Source organism: Canis aureus, chromosome 7, assembly GCF_053574225.1.
Source record: "Canis aureus isolate CA01 chromosome 7, VMU_Caureus_v.1.0, whole genome shotgun sequence".
NCBI lineage: Eukaryota > Metazoa > Chordata > Mammalia > Carnivora > Canidae > Canis > Canis aureus.
The window spans coordinates 4,185,820-4,203,430 of record NC_135617.1 but is presented as its reverse complement, the minus strand read 5'-3'; the positions used below and the strand labels follow the sequence as shown (position 1 = coordinate 4,203,430).

The window sequence follows — 17,611 nt, the reverse complement described above, 5'->3', positions numbered from 1 at the left end:
CGTGTAAAATAAAAAGGTCTGAACTCAGGAAATCAAAAGAATAAAACACTGATGGGTACAGGCTCCAGGTTTCCATATATTTTAATTCTCATCAGCCTGCAAGCTCCTTGAGGGCAATGACTGTGCCTCGTTGAGTGCCAACACATGGCAAAGCTGCTGGCCCAAAATACACTTCTTCTTGATCTCTTTTCTTTGTCAAGGGGCTAACCTGTGATTCCTCGGCTCCCCAGCAATTAAATGTGGCCAAATAACTCACCCTCATGTTACAGGATGTGAGTGGAGGTGATGGGTGTCATTTCCAGGCCAAGGCATTTAAAAAGTAGACTACTACATGAGGAATAATAAACATCTATTGCTTTTGAGCCATTACATTTTTGCAGGCCTATTTGTTATAGCTGCTAAAATTAGCTTAATGAGTCCAGGTGCCTGGCACATACCAAAGACCTAATTTACATTTATTGATATAGGATAAGTAAGTCCAGCTTCCTTCTCTCAATGTGCTGACCGACTAATGATGGGAACAGAGACATGCCAAACGTAATGCCTGCTGCTGAAGTCTGAAAACAAAATTGGAGGCGTGGTGATTTGTTTGGAGGGGAGGATGGAAAAAGCATCAGACTTTTGAGCTGAGCCCGAAAGGTTAAATAGAACCCAAGAAAATCAGATGGGATTGGAGAGTCCAGACCCAGTACAAAGCATAGAGTAAATACAGAAAGCAGAGTGTGCATTTGTTCACATTCAACCTTATCATTAAGTCTCTTTAGCTTGGTCAACACAGTGTGAGCTTATTGTGCACTGACTTTCCTTCCTGGGTCTGGCATCAAACAAACAACCCTTTGTTTTTACAGTACACTCATTAACCCTATTGCTTTTTTTTTTTTAATATAAAAAGGTCCACGATGAATGTCCTTAGAAAGTGGAGAAGTAAATGTTTAGTGAATCATAACTCTTTTCTGATAAAATTCTTGAAGCACAAACTTGAAACGGATTCCTTACAATAGTCAAGGAGCCATGTTCTTAGGAATCAATGGGGTTCAAACTAAGTTTTCACATTATCGATTAAGCATGTAATGGTCACCGGCTTACAAAATGGAACATTAAGCCTCTAGATTTACATTAACATTTCCTCTTTGAGAGGAACACCAAACAGATGGTTCAAAGTTCCTTCACAAGATTCTCTACATCCTTTGCTCTCATTTAAGTGTGCCCAAACATGAGATAGTTAACAAACCACTTCCTCCAAAAGCCTTTGAGTCCCTACATCTGCAAGCACAGTACCCATGGGATCAGGACTCAGGAGAAAGAGCACAAAGGGTGGAAAGTATTGCCATCGCTTGGGTGGTGAGAGGAAGGATGTGGGTGTCTGAAGGCTACTCTGAAGCAGGGAAGAGGCACGGTCTCCAGTGGTCTTCCAAATACCAACTTAGGCCATGTTTTTTTGATGTCCCCAGAAACTTGTTTAAATATAAGGCCAACACAACACCACTGGGCAGACGAAATTTCATTTCAAGACTTCAGCATTTCTTAAGACTTCAGAGAAGAAGTCTGGCTGCCTCGCTCTTACTAAACGCCAATTATCTGATGCAGAAGCAAAATTCTTCTGCCCCCACACCCATGTTTTGCACCCCAGCTCTTAAGTACCTATCCCCCGAAGAGAGGAGGTTAAAACAAGGCAGAGGAGGGCTACCTTGACAGTGAAGCAACTCTGGAGACGGCTGGCATCATTTCCCCCTTAAATCTAAGGAACACTGCAGCTGCCAGTCAACAGCACTGGGTCCATGAATATGGCAAAATGACAGCACCTGCCACCCTGCAGCATCTGGGGCCTTTTATTTATTTATTTATTCTGGTCAATGTGGCAGGAAAGACTCTCGGAGAGAAAATCAACTGCTTTATCTGAGAGAAAGGGAAGCCCCAGTGAAGAGAAATAAGAATCATCGTGCCCATCCTTGGGTACTTTGTGCGTCTCCTCTCTGTGCACTGAAAGGGCTCTTTGTGTCACACACACACACACACACACACACACACACACGGCGAGTCTGTGTGATTTATTAAGGGGAGGAGGGGCAAGAAGGGTGATTTTTATTATCCCTCTTCTCACGGAGTCCCAGCAAATCTCCGCCTGGGCCCAGCCTCGGTGGCCTCTTTCTGGCCGGGTCCCCTCCGCCTGTGGCCGCAGAGATAAGAGCGGCGGAGGCGACCAGACAAAAAACAGTCCTCGATGTGGGGAAGTGGAGAGGAAGCCCAGCGGGCAGGGATGGGAGGAGAAGGGAGCCTGGGGGAGCAGAAGGGGTGGGGAGGCAGAGGAAGGAGGCCGAGGGCTCCAGCACGGGGGCCGGGGGAGGCTGGGTGGGTGGTGGCACAGGAAGAGTGAAGGGGAGGATGGGGGAAGTGCTAGGGAGGTGCCAGAAATAGGCAGGAGGATGCGCTGAGGACGGCGACGGCCGCGGGAGGAGGCCGAGGGGGAGTGGGGCAGGGGTGGGGTGCGCTGGGGAGGGGAGCAGCACGGGGCATCAATTATTAAGTGATTACATCATCCCTGACATTAGGACAACACACACACACACACACGCGCGCGCGCGCGCGCACACGCACAGCCGGGTCCCCGCGGGGGCCCCCGAAAGGAGGGCGAGGGTGGAGCCCGGGCCGGCCTCGCCCCCCGCGCATCCCCGCGCCCCCCGGGCCGCGCCCCGCAGAGGCGTCCCCCGCTCCGCTCCGCTCCGCGCCGGCCCGGAGCCCGGCAGCCCCGCGGGGCGCCCCGGAGGCGGCGGCGGCGGCGAGACTGCAGCGCCGGGCGGGGGCGGGCGTCTCCGCAGCATCCCCCGCCCCCCGCGGCCGCTTACCTGCGCGGCGCTCAGGCTCCGGAGCCCATGCACATGGTCCTCCCCGCCCTCCTCCGGCGCGGCCGAGGCGGCTCGGCGGGCCCGGGAGCCGGGGGCCTCCCGAGGGCGCCGAGGGGGCGGCGCCGCGTGTGCCCGGGCCGGCGGCCGGATCCCTCTCGCCGGCTTTGTGCGCGGCGGGCGCTGCCGGGGCGCGGGGGCTGCAGCGCCGCGCGTGCTCCTCCGTCCCGGGGCAGCCCGCCTCTGCCTTCGCGGGCGGCCTCCGCTCACGGCGCCCCCTCCTCCTCCCGCGCGGCAGCCCCCTCCCCGCCGCTCGGCTCCTGACAGATGGCGCAACTGCAGGGACGCGCCGCCGCCGCCGCGGCTGCTCGCAGCTACTCGCGCGGATGCTCCGGCCCCTCCAGCCCCAGCCCCGGAGTGAGGCCGGGGCGGGACGCGCGCGGAGACTGGCAGGCCGCGCCGGCCTATCGCAGCACGCGTGCGGAGCTGCGGCCGGCGGCCATTGGTGCCCGCGGCGCGGGGGGCGGGGCCGCCGCGGCGGGGGCGGGGCCGCGGCGGGGGCGGGGCCGCCGAGTGGGCGGGGCGTTACTGTGGCAGCAGGCATCCTGGCGCGCGTGCCGAGTGGGCTGCGAGAGGGGATGCGAGGCTGGAGGAGTTGTGTGTGCTCCGGGGGATCGCGTGGACTCGCGAGGTCGTGGGCTCGGGCGGGGGAAGGAGGGGACAGTGCGAGCTGCAGCTCCTGCTTTGCGGGAGGTTGCAGCTGCCACTGCAGAAAGGCATCTGCCATCCCACCCCCCCCACCCCCCGCACCCAAAACCAGGGGAACCTGCCTGGAGAAAGGGCTCTCTTGCCCTTCTGCTGCCTTTTCATTTGAAGGTGGGAGGGTAAACTGGGAAAGGGTTAGGTGGTGAGGATGTTGCCGCTCATCACACTGGGGAGTGTGGAGCGAGGTAAGATCCAATCCCAGGAACTCCGAAAGACCCGGAGAACCCTGGAAACGCACAGTTAATATCAATAATAATAAAGAGAAGGAGGAGATTAAGATTAATCTATTACTCTTGCATTTCCGTGGACGCACACATTTATTTTCAAGCAAAAGCCTGGAAGAAGTAGTATTGAAATAGGGGGAGGGGTGGAGAGGGCAGGTGGCGACTTAGGAATCTGAAATCACAGAGTAGAGATTTGTTTGTATAGTTTTTTTCCCCCCAAAACCATGTATAATTGTAGCTGTTGGTTGTCTTTGGTTTCTCGTGACATTTCGCTACTCATGGTTCCCCCCCCTCCCTTTCACCAAATCTCAGCTTTTGCTCAGATTTTCCTTGATGAACTAATAGCCGGTTAAGTATACAGTTCGGAGTGCATCAGTCTTTATTTCCTATCCAGCTTTTCTATGGCAGGATGTAACTTCATAAAAAGAAACACGTTGGCTTCCTGATTTTCTTTATAGGTAATTCCTGTTTACTGAAAATTCTCCTTTAAGGCATGCTCAGAGTCATTCTCCTTAGTGCTTTTGGCAAGAACCCTACCCTTCCCCCTCAGCAAATCTAATGTTCTGAGAAATAGAAGTGAATTAGCTTCTGATTCTATGCTCAAAATCTATATTACCTTTCCTGCCCACTAGTTTTTTTAACCAGAATTTAAAAATATCAGTCACTTTTGCTGACTTTTTTTTGTACACAGTACTTTGAAAAACATTGCCCCCGTGCCTGGGTGGCTCAGTCAGAAGAGTATGTGACTCTTGATCTGGGGGTCCTGAGTCCGAGCGCAATGTTGGGTGTAGAGATTACTAAAAAAAATAAATGAAAACTTTCAAAAAAAATTACCAACATTATTAATGGATCTCCATCTTATGGATGAAGAAACTGAGGGCAAGAGAACTTAGTAACTAAACTCCAGGGGGTAGTATAGGGTGATTACTGCGGAGTGTTGTTTCCTCCTTAAAGTGATAAATGATGCCATATTCAAATTATGTGTCTGGGAATTCATTCCACGGTCCCAAGAAATGGAACCACAACAACGCATAAAAGGTTTCCATTACAAGAGAATGCCAACGTCATCTAGCCAAAAATTGTTGATCTTGAGAGAAGGGGCTCCTCTTCCTTAGTACTAGCCTCTGTCCTAGATTTGAATTGCGACAGGAGAGGCAATTGTCTAGAACAATGATTCTCAAACCTTAGCATCTTTCAGAATTACCAGAAGGGACTTGTTAAAATACAGACTGGTGTTTCCCACTCCCAGAGGGTCTGATTCAGTAGGTTTGGAATGGGGCCTGAGGATCTGTACTTCTCACAGTTTCCTGGTGATGCTGATGCAACTGGTCTGGATACCACATCTTGAGAACCACTGGTCTAGAACTGGGCTGTCCAATGAGGCAACCACTAGCCTAGGTGGCTGTTAAGTACTTGAAATGTACTTGTGTATTCGAAATGTGGCTGGTGCAGAGTAAGGTATGCTGTAAATGTAAAAGACATATTGGATTTAAATATCCAGCATGAAAATAGAAATGTAAAACATCTGATTAATTTTTATATTGATTACACGTTAAGATAATAGTCTTATTGATTTATTTATTTATTGAGCGTTGTGCTCAATAAAGTATATTATTAAATTTTATTTCACATTTTTGTTTTTACTTTTAAATATAGCTACTAAAGAATTCTTTCTAAAGATTTATTTATTTACTTGAGAGAAAGAGCACAGGGGGGAGGGCAGAGGGAAAAGGAGAAAAAGTCTCAAGTAGACTCCCTGTGTAGCATGGGGCCTAGGCCTGAGGAGGAGTCGAGCCCAAGGTGGGGCTCGATCACCGGACCCTGAGCTCGTGACCTGAGCTGAAACCAAGAAGAGGACACTGAACTGACCAAACCAACCCAGGAGCCCCACTACCAGAGAATTTTATTTATTTTTTTTCCAGAATTTTAAATAGCATATATGGCTTACATTACATTTCTATCGAATAGCAATGGCCTAGAGTTTCCGATTCCAGCTCCATAGCACACACTTTTAGCACCTCGATGAGGCAAATCACTTAGCCTTTGTGGATCTTTGCATTCTCATGTATAAAATGGGGAAATAGTAAAACTGATCTCATACTGCTCTGTGAAGACTAAATGGACATAGAAGCATAGAAAGAAGCAGTTTATGCATACTTTCTGCCTTTTTAAAGATAAACTGTCATGTACTCTCAGAAATACCACTCTTAAGATATGGATCTCCTTGGTATCCCATGTTGGATTAATTTATCTTACGTGAAACCTGGAGTGGGTGATCTCCTTGTTTAAGGTTTCTTCAAGAAGAGTCACTTTTTAGCGTCTGTAACTCTAATAGCTTCTTGATCTAATTAGTGAACAAAAAAGAAGAGACAATGCAATTAAAATGACAGATTAACCTGCTTCCATCACGACTCCATCCTGTTTTTGTAATTCTTTCCTTGACTACCTTTTTATCTGTTGCCCTTCTTAAAAGTCACTTTAAATGGATTTGGCCTCCTCAGGAGGATTTGCTAATGGCCTGAACAAGTATATAGAGTACTCTGAAGGATTTGGATACTATTCCCCATTTTGATCCACTGTGCAGGTCTCTGCAGACACCTCGATTAAAGGTCTGTGGCACTGTCCCTGCCCTACTTGGGATAAGTCATATCATCCTCTGCACCCCTGAATTTTTTTTTTTTTGCATTTTCTTATGGACAGTTTATATTACACAAATTAGAATGTAGGGATTGTTCTAGAATTTTGCTTTGATTTCATTGGTACTGGTTATTTTTACTTTTCTATTTCTTTACCTTAAAGTTTCCTATTTCTCTCTGGACTTTATTTTGTCTCACCTGAATTTCTTATCCTTTCCCGTTTAAAGTAACATTTTCTGTATTTTTTATTTTATCAGTTAAAATATTTTCTTGTCTTATTGTCACATTTTAGTTTTAATTTTCTCTTAAATGTTAACAGAGTAGCAACACATATGGCAAGGGGAATCCAGACTATAGAGTCCTTACAAATCAACAAGAGAATAAAGATGAACACTCCAATTGAAAAACATGGGCAAAGGAAAGGCATCTCAAAATGGCCAGTAAACATGAAAAGAGATTCAGCTTCACTTGTAACACAAAAGCAATACAAAGATAATTTTTTCTCCTGCACAGTTGGCCAAAGACATAAAAGGATGAGGGGAACTGGATACCCACACCCTAATATTAATCGACATAGCACTTCTGGGAGACAATTTAATAACATTTCTGAAAAGTATTTCGAAAAGTGTATGCCTCTGACCCAGCAGTTGTGTTCTGGGAAAGAATGCAACAAGTTTGCAAAGATATACCAATGACGTGAGTAATCAGAACATTGTTTATAATAGTGAACAATTGGAGAAAAGTCCATTGGTAAGAGATTGGGTGTGTAAACTATGCTATAATAGAAAACTACATAGCCAAGAAAATGATGATGAGGTCATGTATTTTTTTTATGAAGGATTTTCACAATAAATTAATATGTATGTATATGTCTCTCTATATATTTTTATGCAGACGTATTCCATTGTTCTAAAATTTATCTGTCCACGTAGATTTTCATAGAAAGTATGCAAGTACATATGCAGAAATTTTAAGTGTTTTTCTCCAAGTTATCAAATTATTTTTTATCTATTTTATCTGCTTCTTAATTTTCTGAACTTTTTTGTATCAGCCACCTATTATTTAACAGAAGAAACCATAAAACTTAAACTTTTTCCTGTCTTTGCTACTTTAATTTTCCCCTTTATCTTCCTTCATTTTCCTTGCTGATTTTTCCCTTTTGAAGGAGCCTTGCCACAGGGCTGGTATCCAGGACAGGCTCCCTGCTCCCACATGCCCACGCCCACCCTTCTAACTTCTGATGGACCTCCTTGGGACTTGTAAGAATGATTCTCAAAAAGTTTAACTTACTCTGAGAGCGGGAGAGTGCTGGGAAACTGGTCCCAGGGCTAACCTCTCTGTATCTGGCACACTTGGCTCACTGTGAAATTCTTGCTTCTGACATCTCATATCATCAAGTTCTTATCGAAAGAGCGACATATTTTAAAATCCATCATGTTCAGAATATAACCAATAGTAGGAGATGGTCCTGGGAAAATCTCATGTAGAATGGGAAAGACCTTCCATACTACAGCCCAGCCTGAGCTCAGGAAGGGGTAGGAGTAGGTGGTGTTAGACCTGCCTTTGGAAGAGGCCCAGCCAAGCTCTGGAGGCTGGGTTTCTGGTAGTACTTTATTCCAGCTCTCTCATGTTCCATTTTATCCAAACTGGATAGTTGCTCCTCCTGGCAGTTTATGTCAGAGCTTTCCTGGCGTATGGCTTTTCAGCTCCCTTCCCTCTTAAAAAGATGGAAACTGGGCTAAATCAACAGGAGTTGTTATGAATGAAGTTTTAGAGACTGGGTCCAATGACCTCTGTTGCATGCTCTTAATGTGTCAGGGTTATTACTGGGCAAACAAGGCTTGTTAGAAAGAAGCGATTTGGCTTATAAAGGAAGAGAGGCCATATCCCATCCAAACCATAGGGAGTGGAAGGAAGGGTGGTTGGTGATGGATATGGATGGTCTTCTTTGATTCTTTGCTTGACTCGCCAAGAGAGGCCTGGATTATTGTCTGGTGTGGTTTAAGTGTCTGGGGATAGGACTAAGTCAACTTGGAAGGTCCCAATGGGAACATATCTGTTTTGCAACAGATATCCTACAGAAGCCCTTGCAGGAGTCTAACAAGAGAGGCTCTCTTGTCATAAGCTAGCCTGTCCCTTTCTCTTGCATCTTAACTGGCTGTCTCTCCCACTCTGACTTGAGCAGGCTTGACTGCTCACTTTTATTTATGTTCTGATTCCATTCTATGCAGTGATGGTGCTTGAGGCTCCTCCAGTATGACTGAGCCACTGGTGTAGCTAACTGGATCAGAAGCCCTCAGACTTCTCTGTTTGCAGGCATAGGTTGGCTAGGCCTCATTGCTGGGTGACCCGAACCTGATTTACCATCCCTGGGGAGACATTCAAGACCTACACAGTGAGGCCCAACAGAAGCTCTGTGTGTGTGTGTGTGTGTGTGTGTGTGTGTGTTTCATCTGGTGGAGCCCCTAGAATGGGCCCTTGATGATTCAGATATTTTTTGGTTGTAGCCTGCTGTAGTCCTAAAGAAAAAAAAAGCTTTCTAATTACTTTAGTGATCTACATCTGTATGAAATGTGGATTTTATAACATTTATCTTGCTACTTTCAAGAGTTCAAATATTCTATGTGTCAGGTTGTCAAAGGGAAAAAAATGAACAGAGAGAAGTAAATTATTTTATCAGTCAAGGGTCTTGGTTGCAAATGTTAGAAACCATGTCTAGTGTAAGCAGAAAAGGAGTTTATTAGAAGGATGTTGGGTAATTCATAGAATCAGGGAGAGGACTCGAAATATAGACTCAGCAAATAAGCAGGAGTCAGGAATCACCACCCAGAAGCACATCGGAGGGCTAGTTAGGATGCTCCGTCAGGGCCCTTCCACCGCCAAGGACTTCTGCTACTGCTGGAGGTGGAGTCTATGCTGTCTCTATTCGCATCTCACTTGCTGAAGACTCAAATTCTTGGGGGTAGCATCCTGCAGGCTGGTGGTACTAGAGCTGTCAGGGGGGTTGGAAAGCAGGGGGCAGAGGAGGGGAACAGGTATCCAGCTTCCTTTAGCGTCCATGGAAGATGATCAGAACTTGCCCCCAACCAACTCAGATGATAGGACTCTTCCCAAAACAGGAGGGGAAGCAGGATATTGCACCCAAATTTTAAAAATGGCTGTGCCCCCCTCTAGTTATTCCCCCCATCTCTATGAACCTCAACTTTTCATGATCAAGTGTCACTGCTCATTTAACAAACATCTCTTCCTTTCCAGTTATGATTCTGTTTTCTGGCAAGAGGTGTGACAGGCTACGTTCCACACTTATATTTCTCCAGCAAGGTACACAATATCTTCTTGAAGATAGAGTCTCACATGAATGATCTTTAATTTTCACTTATTCCACATTCACGTGGGAGAGTTTATTGTCTCCGAGAGTGAAGGATTTCTGACAGATCTTATAGGGATGTGAAGCCTCTGAGGAATGGGAACATGGGTAGAATTTTTACCCTGGCTCCTACCCTGAGAGGCAGCATAAGCGGCTCATAAGAGGCTCTGTTGGCTCTAGCCTCTTCCTGTTTATTCTCATCCTTCATGTAGGAGACATTCTTACAGTGGCTTCCCAGATCACAGTCATTCCCACTTTTGGGGATTAGCTCCCAAAACCCAGAAGTGGGCTTCTAGAGACCATGTCTTTATGAAGTGACCACGCAAGAGCACAGCCCAGCCGTGGCCATCAGAGGTAGGCACTTATCCCATAAAAAGCCAAGTATTGTTTACCAAGAATTTGAAAATTAGGGCAGAGATGTACTGACTTGGATGTAGTCACGGGAAAAGCCAACGGCCATATCAAACCATCCCCAAACCTCTGTGGCTTTACATAGCAAACATTTGCTTGGGTTTTTCTTGGACAACTTTCTGCAAAGTGATTCAGGGACCCTTCAACCCGGATTTCACTGGATTCTCTTCATACCACTGGGAAACAAGGGAAAAGAGAGGAAAATTGCACGCCAGGTTTTAGGACTCCACGTAAGAGTGACATACGGCATTTCGGCTCACATTCCATTGTCTAGAAATAGTCACAAAGCTACTCCCATAGGCAAAATGAGCTAGGAAGTGTAGTCTTGTTGGCGTTGGCAGGAAAAAGAAGAAATGGCTTTGGTGAGTATCCAGCCAGTGTGCCTGCCACACTGTGAAATGGTAAAACTGAGCAGTGCTCTGGGGAGACGATCTACAAAGTCCTACTGCTGAGGTTCCTTTAGCATTTTGGCTTCTCTTCCCCTAATTTGATTAGTCAACTCCTTCTTAGATCCACCAAAATATCTCAGTATTGTCTGATACATAACTCCTCATGGTCCGGCTAGCCAGGTATGTTTATGTGTGTGCAGAACGGTGTATGTATAAGGACAGTTAATTCAGCATGTTTGAATCTCAAAAGTTTGGACATCTTAAATGTCCACAGGATAAATTCCCAGATAAATAATAAATAATTTACTTTCAGAGTGGTCTGAAATAAACAAATTAATGTACTTGAAATTCTTTGTGCCTTAAAACAGACTAAATTATTATTATTATTTTTTTAGACCTGGTGGGAAGTATTTATTTCCCCTTCACCTTCCACTTTAGTTAGCATGGCTGACCCAGAACCTGCCTTCACTAATCTGGGGAAAATAAGGGGTTGGGAAAAGAGTAAGGTAAACCGTGGAATTTTGAAAATACATGCATGAGAAATAGAACTTGAAAAGTTTTGAGGAATAGAACATTGCACCTCGGATTCCTGGAGGAAGAACTTTTGCCCTGAACATACCAAGAACAGATAGGGATGCTAACTTAAAATTGGTGCCATCTCACCTATGCCTGGCAAAACCATGTCTTGCTCTCCTGCTGTCTGGCTTTAATGAAGAGTGCTAGGTTTAAAACAAACAAAACAAAATGCTGACCCAGTTAGTAAAGAAACACCCAAAGTGAAATTGGGGGGATGATAGCTGGTACTACTTCCAAGTCTTAAAGTCATCTTACTTTTTTGTAATTTGTGTTTATGTGAAAACACGTGGGTCTCTCAGAACCAATCATAAGAGCAGAAACAGTTACATGGAGTGTGTATTTGGCAAGTGTGGGTGTGGAATCCCAGATCCCTGTCACATTTTAGAGGCTTGATTTTTCTAGCTTATAAATCAAGGTCAGCTGCCCTGAACTTTGGAAGTCCCAGACCAATCTGAAGAAGCAACTTCTTCATATGATCCATGAAATCCAAAGTTCAGTGAAAACAAAGCATCCAGGAAAAATCTCAGATAGAGTTAAAGGAGCTTACAGAAGTTATACTGATATTAAATGAAGAGAATCAAGTTTATTAGAAATGGTCTACTGGAAAATAGGAAAATATTTCATGCCGGTATAAAACTGAAAGTCTGTCCTGCATCCAATGTATCATTTACTTTAATTCAGTTTAATTTGTCATTTATTTTATTTAATTGCCTTTGGATAAACTGTATGCATTCCCCAAACACTTTCCCACACACACACCATCTCAATAGGAAGTGAAACATTCTATTTCTATTCAGATCTGAAATTAGACAAGGACATTCCTTTCACCACTAATACTTAATATTGTCCTGAAAATTCTAGCAACTGCAATAAAACGAGATGAGGAAACCACATGTATAAATAATGAAAAGGAGACAAAATTCTTTTTATTTCCTGTTGATGTGATTGTCTACCTGGAAAGACTAAGAGAATCAATTGAAATGCTATTAAAACTAATACATGAATTCAGTAAGGAAGCCAGTAGTCAGAGATCATGAGGTTCTAATGAGAGTGAGCAAGGTAAAAGTTGAGCATAGGCAAAATCACCCTTTAAAATTCTCCAAATTGCCCCTGAGATACTCTATACATGGAGGTTGTATATGCAACTCTGTGTACTATATCTGTGTAGGTGTGTAATACATACAGTATTTGCAGAGTACATATGTAAAGCAATTTAATGGGACTCATTTTTTCATGGCAAAACTAATGTTTGAATATATTATTACAAGTGAATATATTTCTACCATAGACAGAAAAAAAATCAGTGACTTATGTTCCTAGTTTGGAATTATCATTTTTTTAAAAAGTTCCATTTACGATAGCAACTAAAAATGGTTAGAGGTTATGGGTTGATTGGGGTTTCTTTAGAAGCTGACTCTGAGACAAGGATGAGTGTTAGAGTTGTTTACTGAAGACTGATCCTGGGGAATCTAGTCTGGGAATGAGAAAGAGAGATGGGCAGGAGAGGAAAGTCAATAGAGGGGCATCATCCAGCTAATATTTCTGGGGGAAGATAGAGCCTCACCCCACTGAGTCCCTCTGAGGTGGGACGGCGTGAACATATGTCTAGGGACATGAGCTCCAGATTTCCAGCTGGCCCTGCCGGCAGTCCTAATGTGCTCTTATGGCCAGAAAAGGCTTCTTGTACAAAAGGTCTCTCATCCCAGGGATGCCCCGTAAGAAGCCCTTGCTTGGCACGTACACAGGAATGCCAGAGTCATTTGGTAGGCAGGGCACCAGCAGTGCCTACCACATGTTAACCTGGAAAAGAGTGGCACCTATATAAATAAAACCATACATTTTTACTGAGAATTATAAATTTACGAATTTAAACGGAGAGATGGACCGTGTTCCTGGGAGGAAAGACTTAATGATGTTAAGATTTTAGTTTTCCCCAAATTAAACTATGAATCAAATATAATTCCAATTAAAATTCTACTGGGTCTTTTTTTATTTTAAGTTTATCCAGCAGGAAAAAAATGAGTCAGAATTCTTTAAAATGTTTGAAAACTTTCATGTAGTCAATATTACCTTTGAAAACCCTTTGAATAAGTAGAACGTATTGGCTTTACCAGATAATAAAAGAATGGTACTGGTGCAGGGATAGAAAGGCAAACAAAGGGAATATTGTAAAGATTGCAGGCACACACTCAAATATTTATTAGCATATAATATACATTACCCATAGCATTTCAAATCATCCATAAATGAAAGGAATACTGGATAAACATTATTGATATAAGTTAAACCTTACATCGTGTCTTATGGCAAAACAAATTCCTCATGGATTTAAGATTAAAATATAGGGATCCCTGGGTGGCGCAGCGGTTTGGCGCCTGCCTTTGGCCCAGGGCGCGATCCTGGAGACCCGGGATCGAATCCCACATCAGGCTCCTGGTGCATGGAGCCTGCTTCTCCCTCTGCCTGTGTCTCTGCCTCTCTCTCTCTCTGTAACTATCATAAATAAATAAAAAAATTAAAAAAAAATAAATAAAGATTAAAATATAAATAAGTGAAGTAGTAAAGTACCAGATAGAACAAATGAGGGTGAATAGAATGGGCAAGTCCAGCCTGAGCTTGACACCTGAGATAGACTCTTAGAGGACAGAAATGATAGAATTGAGTACATAAAAGTGAAAAACATCTATTGACCTAAAACATGACAGACAGAACAGAGCAGAAGATAAAAGAGAAAGCATTACTATACCTAATATATAAAAAGTGCTTGAAGTTCTAGAAAATCAATACAAAGATATTAAAACACTAAAAAAAAAAATTAAAGTGGGCAAAGTACCTGTCCATCCATTGTTCAACAAGTATTGCTTGAGAGCCTGTTCTATGGGAGAAGGTGTGCTACAAAGAGAACAGGGAGAATGGAATGGAAGGACTTTGATCAAGTGAGGCTTCTCTGAGGAGCTGCACACAAACCAAGAGCTTTGGGATGAGAAGGAGACTTCTGAGTGGAGAGGAGAGGAAGTGGAGGGAGCATTCTGGTAGGCACACAACGGCATGTGCAAAGGCCCTGCAGGAATGGAAAGGAGGCCAATGTGGTAGGTATGAGGGAGAGAGCAGGGAGAGTGTGGTAAGAAATGAAATGGAAGGGGGATCCCTCTCAAATTAATAAAATCATGAATGAGAAAGGAGAGATTACCACCAATACCAAGGAAATACAAACGATTTAAAATACTTATTATGAGCAGCTATATGCCAATAAATTAGGCAATCTAGAAGAAATGGACACATTTCTGGAAAACCACAAACTACCAAAACTGGAACAGGAAGAAATAGAAAACCTGAACAGTCCGATAACCATGGAGGAAATTGAAGCAGTCATCAAAAACCTCCCAAGACACAAAAGTCCAGGGCCAGATGGCTTCCCAGGGGAATTCTATCAAACGTTTAAAGAAGAAACCATACCTATTCTACTAAAGCTGTTCAGAAAGATAGAAAGAGATGGAATACTTCCAAACTCGTTCTGTGAGGCCAGCATCACCTTAATTCCAAAACCAGACAAAGACCCCACCAAAAAGGAGAATTATAGACCAATATCCCTGATGAACATGGATGCAAAAGTTCTCAACAAGATACTAGCCAATAGGATCCAACAATACATTAAGAAGATTATTCACCATGACCAAGTGGAATTTAAGGCTGGTTCAACATTTGTAAAGCAATCAATGTGATAGATCATATCAACAAGAGAAAACACAAGAACCAATGATCCTCTCAATAGATGCAGAGAAAGCATTTGACAAAATACAGCATCCATTCCTGATCAAAACTCTTCAGAGTATAGGGATAGAGGGAACATTCCCCAGCATCTTAAAAGCCATCTACGAAAAGCCCACAGCAAATATCATTCTCAATGGGGAAACACTGGGAGCCTTTCCCCTAAGATCAGGAACACAACAGGAATGTCCACTCTCACCACTGCTATTCAACATAGTACTGGAAGGCCTAGCCTCAGCAATCAGGCAACAAAAAGAAATAAAAGGCGTTCAAATTGGCAAAGAAGGAGTCAAACTCTCCCTCTTCGCAGATGACATGATACTGTACATAGGAAACCCAAAAGACTCCACCCCAAGATTGCTAGAACTCATACAGAAATTCAGCAGTGTGGCAGGATACAAAATCAATGCCCAGAAATCAGTGGCATTTCTATATGCTAACAATGAGACTGAAGAAAGAGAAATTAAGGAGTCAATCCAATTTACAATTGCACCCAAAAGCATAAGATACCTAGGAATAAACCTAACCAAAGAGGTAAAGGATCTATACCCTAAAAATTACAGAACACTTCTGAAAGAAATTGAGGAAGACACAAAGAGATGGAAAAATATTCCATTCTCATGGATTGGAAGAATTAATATTGTGAAAATGTCAATGCTACCCAGGGCAATTTACACATTTAATGCAATCCCCATCAAAATACCATGGACTTTCTTCAGAGAGTTGGAACAAATCATCTTAAGATTTGTGTGGAATCAGAAAAGACCCTGAATAGCCAGGGGAATTTTAAAAAAGAAAACCAGAGCTGGAGGCATCACAATGCCAGATTTCAGGTTGTACTACAAAGCTGTGGTCATCAAGACAGTGTGGTACTGGCACAAAAACAGACACATAGATCAATGGAACAGAATAGAGAGTCCAGAAGTGGACCCTCAACTTTATGGCCAACTGATATGGCCACGTGCAGAAGAATGAAACTAGACCATTGTCTTGCACCATACACAAAGATAAACTCAAAATGGATGAAAGATCTAAATGTGAGACAAGAATCCATCAAAATCCTAGAGGAGAACACAGGCAACACCCTTTCTGAACTTGGCCACAGCAACTTCTTGCAAGATACATCCATGAAGGCAAGAGAAACAAAAGCAAAAATGAATTATTGGGACTTCATCAAGATAAGAAGCTTCTGCACAGCAAAAGAAACAGTCAACAAAACTACAAGACAACCTACAGAATGGGAGAAGATATTTGCAAATGACCTATCAGATAAGGGATCCAAGATCTATAAAGAACTTATTAAACTCAACAGCAAAGAAATAAACAATCCAATCATGAAATGGGCAAAAGACATGAACAGAAATCTCACAGAGGAAGACACAGACATGGCCAACATGCACATGAGAAAATGCTCTGCGTTACTGGCCATCAGGGAAATACAGATCAAAACCACAATGAGATCCCATGTCACTCCAGTGAGAATGGGGAAAATTAACAAGACAGGAAACCACAAATGTTGGAGAGGATGTGGAGCAAGGGGAACCCTCCTGCACTGTGGGTGGGAATGTGAACTGGTGCAGCCACTCTGGAAGACTGTGTGGAGGGTCCTCAAAGAGTTAAAAATAGATCTGCCCTACGACCCAGCAACTGCACTGCTGGGGATTTACCCCAAAGATACAGATGCAGTGAAACGCCGAGACACCTGCACCCCGATGTTTCTAGCAGCAATGTCCACAGTAGCCACACTGTGGAAGGAGCCTCGGTGTCCATTGAAAGATGATGGATAAAGGAGCTGTGGTCTATGTGGACAATGGAATATTCCTCAGCCATTAGAAACAACAAATCCCCCATTTGCTTCGATGTGGATGGACCTGGAGGGTATGATGCTGAGTGAGGTAAGTCAATTGGAGAAGGACAGACATCAAATGGTCTCATTCATTTGGGGAATATAAAAATTAGTGAAAGGGAGTAAAGGGAAAGGAGTGAAAATGTCAGTGAGGGTGACAAAACATGAGAGACACCTAACTCTGGGAAATGAACAAGGGGTAGTGGAAGGGGAGGTGGGCAGGGGGTTGGGGTGACTGGGTGATGGCACTGAGGGGGGCACTTGGTGGGATGAGCACTGGGTGTTATGCTATATGTTGGCAAATTGAACACCAATAAATAAAGGAAGGAAGGAAGGAAGGTAGGAAGGAAGGAAGGAAGGAAGGAAGGGGGACCCCTGGGTGGCTCAGCAGTTTGGCGCCTGCCTTCGGCCTAGGGGGTGATCCTGGAGTCCCAGGATCAAGTCCCACGTCAGGCTCCCTGCATGAAGACTGCTTCTCCCTCTGCCTGTGTCTCCGTCTCTCTCTCTCTCTCTCTGTGTCTCTCATGAATAAACAAAATCTTAAAAAAAAAGAAATGAAATGGAAGAGGAAGACGAGCATCAAGTCATGCAGAGCCTTCTCTATTGCAGTAACTAGCTTGGAATTTATTTGGAAATTGACGGGAATCCAACAAAGGGCTTTAAGCAGGAATAACATGATCACATTTCCACTTGAAAAAAACATAATCTACTTTACGGACAACAGGTTGGAGGCATACAAGAGAATAAACAAGTTATGGTAGTGGTGGAGGCGAGGCTAGCTGGCGTTGA

The 17,611-nt window shown here is 44.0% G+C and overlaps 1 protein-coding gene across 3 annotated transcripts in view; it reads right to left on the bottom strand.

The window, feature by feature from the left end:
* FYN (FYN proto-oncogene, Src family tyrosine kinase) overlaps positions 1-2,991 on the bottom strand; it is a 211,415-nt gene extending 208,424 nt beyond the window's left edge. The window contains exon 1 of one of the 3 annotated variants that reach the window (XM_077902737.1): positions 2,844-2,991. The gene's annotated coding sequence lies outside the window, so the exon portion shown is untranslated. The remainder of the gene's footprint in view (positions 1-2,843) is intronic. The other 2 variants (XM_077902734.1, XM_077902735.1) reach the window with 2 other exon arrangements.
* Between the last annotated feature and the right edge of the window lie 14,620 nt (positions 2,992-17,611).